This window comes from Coenobita brevimanus, chromosome 27 (genome assembly GCF_032717465.1).
Source record: "Coenobita brevimanus isolate Jiangsu-jjx chromosome 27, ASM3271746v2, whole genome shotgun sequence".
NCBI classification, from domain to species: domain Eukaryota; kingdom Metazoa; phylum Arthropoda; class Malacostraca; order Decapoda; family Coenobitidae; genus Coenobita; species Coenobita brevimanus.
Genome location: NC_136980.1, coordinates 35,792,939 through 35,798,938, shown reverse-complemented (window position 1 = coordinate 35,798,938; position 6,000 = coordinate 35,792,939). Strand labels below are relative to the sequence as shown.

General features: G+C 50.6%; 1 protein-coding gene and 1 pseudogene across 1 annotated transcript in view; one reads left to right on the top strand and one right to left on the bottom strand.

Annotated features, from left to right (window-relative positions):
• Positions 1-6,000, bottom strand: part of LOC145394540 (uncharacterized) — a 91,315-nt gene that overhangs the window by 46,896 nt on the left and 38,419 nt on the right. The gene's annotated exons all lie outside the window — the stretch shown is intronic.
• On the top strand, positions 5,670-5,785 carry LOC145394576 (5S ribosomal RNA; annotated as a pseudogene).

The following is a 6,000-nucleotide window of genomic DNA, read 5'->3' as shown; positions in this document are numbered from 1 at the left end:
AACTGCTACAAGTCTTTAATGATATGTACTGGACCCCGAACCCATCCACCATCGCAAAGAAGATCATACAATCATGCCGAGCATGTGCCCTAGGAAAGGACATCACCCGAACACCAGGCCCTACAGGAAAGTTAACAGCACAAAAACCATGGCAACTACTCTCCTTAGACGTCGTCGGCCCTCTCACACCAAAAGCAGGCTACAAGTACATAATTACCTTCGTGGATGTATATTCAAAGTTTATCATCGCCTGCCCCGCCAAAGATCACAACGCAGTATCATTTGCCGATGCCCTCACCCAATGTGTATTCCCTTATTTTGGGATTCCACAGGCTCTACATTCGGATAACGCTCCAGAATTTACGGGAAAAGTCTGGGAAGAACTAGCAAGCATATTCGGATACCACATCTCCCACTCATCCCCCTACTGGCCTCAGGGCAACAGCATCTGCGAGAGAAGCCATCACTCCCTTATGAACCAGGTCCACACGCGCATTATGCAAACAGGAAACGAAGACTGGCCTGCCCACGTCAAGATCATACAATGGGGCTTAAATACGTGCCCACGAGAAGACGGAATAACTCCACATGAGAGAGTTTTTGGAGAATCGCCCCTACTCCTACCACTCCGCCACCACCTACAACCACCCACCCCACCCTCCACCACCGACCCTCTCCACCACCTCAAACGCCGCCTCCACCATCTGCATTCACAACAAGACCTAGCACCTGACGCAACCCACTCCAACCCATACACACCTGGCCAGTCCGTTGTCGTCGCAAACCTGCCTACCCCACCCAAAACCTCCCCCCGATTCAACAGACCTTACAAAATTGTGCGAGTACCCAACCCATACCAAGTCACTACAGATCAACAAGGACAACACCGCACGTACAGAAATTGCCACGTGCGCCCCTTCCACCCACCCAACACTGCCCACCTCCGCGCTAAGCCTACCTGCACCCCGGCCCGCACACCTGTCCGCCCCGACCTTTCTCAGAATCACCCCCCAGACTCCTACTTCTACTCCTTCTCACCCCCTTCCTCAAACTCACCAGCAACCAGCCCACCCCCCAACACACCACCACCACAGGCTGAAACCACCACTACCTCACAACCTGAAATTCACCCACCTAACACCCATCCACCCACCACCTCCCAACCCACTTTGCCCATGCCACCCACATCACCACAACCGCCCACCCATCCCGAAAACCACACCACTCACCACCCCACCACCTCCACACCCACCACCACCCTCCCTCATGACCACTCTCATTATACGCGCCACACCACACCCCCAACCATCCCCCCCACCCCCCGCACACCCTCACCACCACCACGCACACAACCAGCCTCGCCACCCACACCCACCATCACCACTACCACCACCAGATCAGGACGCCTCTCACGCCCACCTGCAAGATACACACCGACACCTCCACCCATCGCACACCCACCTCAAAACCCACCCTCTCCACATACCCCCCCAAACACCTCCCCCATAACCCACCCCCACCACCAAGCACGTTGGACCTTCCCCAATTCCCAATTCCCCAAAGGGCGACGTTCCTCCCACCAAATTAGCCCCAGTAAAACCACCAACCTCCCGTCACTCTCCAGCATTCAAATTTCATCTCTCCACCAGGCACCATTCCCTGAGATGAAGGTGATGAAAGTCCATTGGAAGCCATACAACCGCCCACCAGCCAGAATCAGGGGCACCTACCACCTGCTACGCCTCCTACGCCGGACCAACCATCCGTCCTCCCTCCACCTCACGCTCAACCCCCATCAGGAGCCTAACACCTTCACCACCCACTGGGTCAGCCTCACCCAACACCTGACCCCGGCCTACCAGACATCCACCTCCACCACCTACCACCTCCAGTCACGGGGCCGTGACTTCAACAACGCGGAGGGTGGTAAAATGCCCGCCATGCCCGCCACAGGACCTCCCACCTCACCACCCCCCACACCACCACTGAGCCGCCACCCCACCACCACCCCAGGAGGACACACCGGTGAGGTTAGTGACCCCGGGCAAGAGGGTCATCAGGGCATCACGGCCCTGGGTCCCAAATACCCCCAAGTGCCCCAACCCCAGGTGATCAGGGGAACTGAACTACTGTGCGGGCGGAGCAGTGATCGACAGAATAGGGGTGGGACTGAAATAAAGTCAGTCCCAGGTAACACCGTATTGATGGCTTTGTTACACCCTCTAGGGCAGGAGGCCCAAGGCTACGGCCTAACAAAAAGTAAAAAGAGAAAGACAAACCTAGGCTACAGCCTAAGAGAGTGTGTAAAGGGGAAGGCGACCCCAGGCTCTGGCCTTAACACACCAGGGAGAGAGAGTTGCCTTAATGCATCCCTCTCCTGCTGTTCTTCGGCTACGGCCAGAATACGGACCAGGGTAAGGAGCCCCTGCTACCGTACGTGTAGTACTTCCCTATTACGGAAGCGACACCCCGTGGACGGTCCCCAGCCGCAACGTGCGGGCGGTAGTTGTCTTTCATGCGGGTAGACACTCGGCTCCGGCCAGGGCACGTACCAGGGTAGAGAATTCCCTGAAGGTAGGTTCAGTCCATATTGGAGAGAGTGTGGCCTCTGTGCCCCTCCCTTTGGCTTGTCTCCTACTACGGGAGCAACACCACGCCGGCGGTCCCGAGCCGATCACCCTATAGGTGTCCCCCGTACGCCGGGCAAGTTCACGGCTACAGCCAAAGTGTGTAGTAGGGGAAAGAGATCCCCGGCTCCGGCCACCAGACACACTCGAGAGACCACAGGCAACGTGAGTCCTCCTCTAGCCTCTTTCCCTTCGGGGAGCCCTTCATCACCATCCGGGAATATAGCCCCGGAGGAGACACTAGAGTGGTGGCAAGGCCCGATAGCGGACTTACCGCCCACACCCGGGAGTTCCTTGTTCCTGCCGGAGCCCCGTAGGAGAAGCTGCCGCAGTCCAGTCCTGACGGCGCCTCTCCCTCTTGGTACCCGCAGTCCCAGGACGCCCAGGCTCGACTCCACAACCCACGACGAAGGCGATCCAGGCTCCCTCACTCCCCGGAGTCGGAGGAAACAGGCCCGATTACTCCGGCTGTTCGGCCCCAGTCCTGAGGGCCACCTATCAGGTCGAGGCCCTCAGACCAAAGGGCCTCCCTGCACCCCACCGGCGCGGCCCTAAGACGAGGGCCGCCTCTCAGGTCGAGGCCCCAGACGGGAGAGCCTCCCTGTACCCTAGAGTGCAACTGACAGTCACAATACCCAGGAAACAGAGGGAAACAGTGCCAGTGACAATAACCAGGAAACAGAGGAAAACAGTGACAGTGACTACCCAAGAAAATATAGTAAACAGTGGCCCACCAGAATTTAGTGTTACCAGGGCAGAAAGTGAATTTTGTGAATTGTCTTAGTCCCTCCCCATATTACGGAACCAGGGAGTTTTCTGTGAGTCTAGAGGTAGGGGCGCGGGCGAGTCAAAAGTTAAGTGTACGTGTCCCCGTGACCAGGTGACAGTGTCGAGTGTCGCTATCCTGCACCCTACCTCTATTATAGTAATATCCCTAAACCAGACTCCCAATCTCGTGTATTCTTAAAGTGAACAACCCCATTTATATATTACATCCAAGTGACTTAAGAACCCTATTAAAGAACACTTGCAATGTCCCTGTGTGATAATTGTAGTGCATATGATTATTCTGTGAAGCCAAGTGTTAACTCTGTATCTCTGTATCTTAAATATCATTCTATGTGTACTGTTATGAGTAGGACCTAGGTAATAGATGTGATACGGTATACTGCCTGGTTTTTATGTCCTGTTCCTTTGTTAGTGCTTTACTTCCGGTCTAGAAAGAGGACCCCGCTTCAGTAGCTAGTGGTTTTACGACGAGAAGTCGCCTTAAAAACACAGCATTACAGTTTAAGTACTAAATAAGCAAGATGCAATTGCAGTTACAGTATGAATAACATTTAGGAATGAGTATCGGTTAACTTAAATGTAAGCATTCAGAATAGTGTTTCAGAGGTTAGTTTCGAATGATTTTGACTTTTGAAGCAGCGGAACCTGTCCGAGGCACATTGTCTACTGTAGTTGGTGCTGGTATCTATCGAGATGCAAAATTTCCTTACGAAATGGGCTAATATGAGAGGTTAGGCAGTTACACACTCTCAGGAATTCTTCAGTGTAATATATATGTGATATAAGATTGGCCATTCCAGTTCAATGACACTAGCAATGAAAATTTTGTAAATCTTTTATGCAAGTCGTATGATATGCCTTCAGTACGATGTCATTTATAATTAATTCACTTTGGTTACAGAAAATTAATTTTAACTAAGAGAGAATAATTGCCTGCTCAGCTAATGAAACTACCTTAACTATTCCCCCTACTATCATGCTTCGTAACCGAATACGTGATGCAGTTTAAGTACTTCATTGCAAATTGGTACTAACAGCAGCGAGTGTCCACACTATGAATCTGGTAGCCCGCTACTTGTAGAGCTCCACCGTGAGTAGTGGCTCTCAACCTCGGGTAAATTACCCCCAGCGCAGTCACTGCAGTCATTCTGCATTTAAACACATTCTTCGTCATATATACGCTAGGTCCAGTGTCTACATAAAAGAATGTATTGTTTGTGTATATTATGGCCAACAATCCAAAAGTAATTAGAATGTAAAAAAAACAGCTAAGGTAAGCTGCAATGTTCTAGTAAGTCACCAGGGATCAAACTAGCTACCCTAAACCCGCACCCATTCACCCTTCCTCCATTTCCCTATGTCAGTGCACCTCGCCGCATCACCGTCCATTCGACAACAGATATGACCTAACTACCTCAAATAAGTTGATGTTCGTGTAGAAACTATAATCATCATCATCATCATCATCATCATCCGGACCTCCTTTCCCACCCAAAGGCAGGGTGAGGAGTAGCAATGTCCAGACAGCCCAAACTTGCCCAGTCCAATGGGCCACGCTTCCAGCCACTCATCATTCAAGCCCCCGGAATCCTGGCTCTATCGAATACGCCAAAAACATTCACCACATTCTGTAGCTTCACATAAACGTATCCGATTGAGTCAATAGATGATTAGAGTTTATAGTTTCTGCCACGTTTTTTAACATGGCAGAAACTATAAACATCTATTAAACGTTTGAATTTTGATATGATTTGTGTTGTTTGCTTTAATTTCATAGGACGTCTACTATGAGGAGATTGCTCCAGTCGAACTGGAGGGGCCTAAAAACCAAGCTCGGCATACCTCTTCACACCACACATTGCTCCCATGGATCCTTCCTCCCTTCTCATCTCACTATGGCGTGGAAAGGAGGGATACCTTTAACAAATATACAGTATATCCTCATGCCTGTCATTGCACCCATATGTGCTGGGCATCATTTTTTTTTTTTTTTTTTTTTTTTGTCAATCATCGCGTATTTCTATGTAGTTCAGGATACAGAAACTATTTTATGAAAAGGAGGGTAGGAATAACTACGTAAGAAAACTGTGGCGTGACGAAATAGAGACGATGGGAATTTTCGGCATTTAACCTTACGTTATACCGACAAGTGTATGCTGCATACTGTTAGTTATATAAGGCTAGCTAAACGGATATCATCAGATAGGAGTTTGTGCTTAGTAATACTGCGACCGAAAATATCTGAGAGCTATATCAAACACCAACACGTTGAGTATACCGCTTCCCGTCCGGTCAGAGAAGTTAAGCAACGTTGGGTCTGGTTAGTACTTGGATGGGTGACCGCCTGGGAACACCAGATGCTGTTGGCGTCCCTACGTGTCAAGTGGGGTTGGTGGAGGATTAGTGCCCCTCCCTGTAAAACAATTAACTCTAAGCCCTTGGCCACCCCGTTTGGGATACATGGCGTCTGGCAATGGATGGATGGAGATGATTAAGTACGGAGAACTAAAAGTGCCTTAATATCAGTTCACCATCACAGTAGCTGGCATCATAGCACACAGGAGTCTAGCGGTAGCAGGATGGT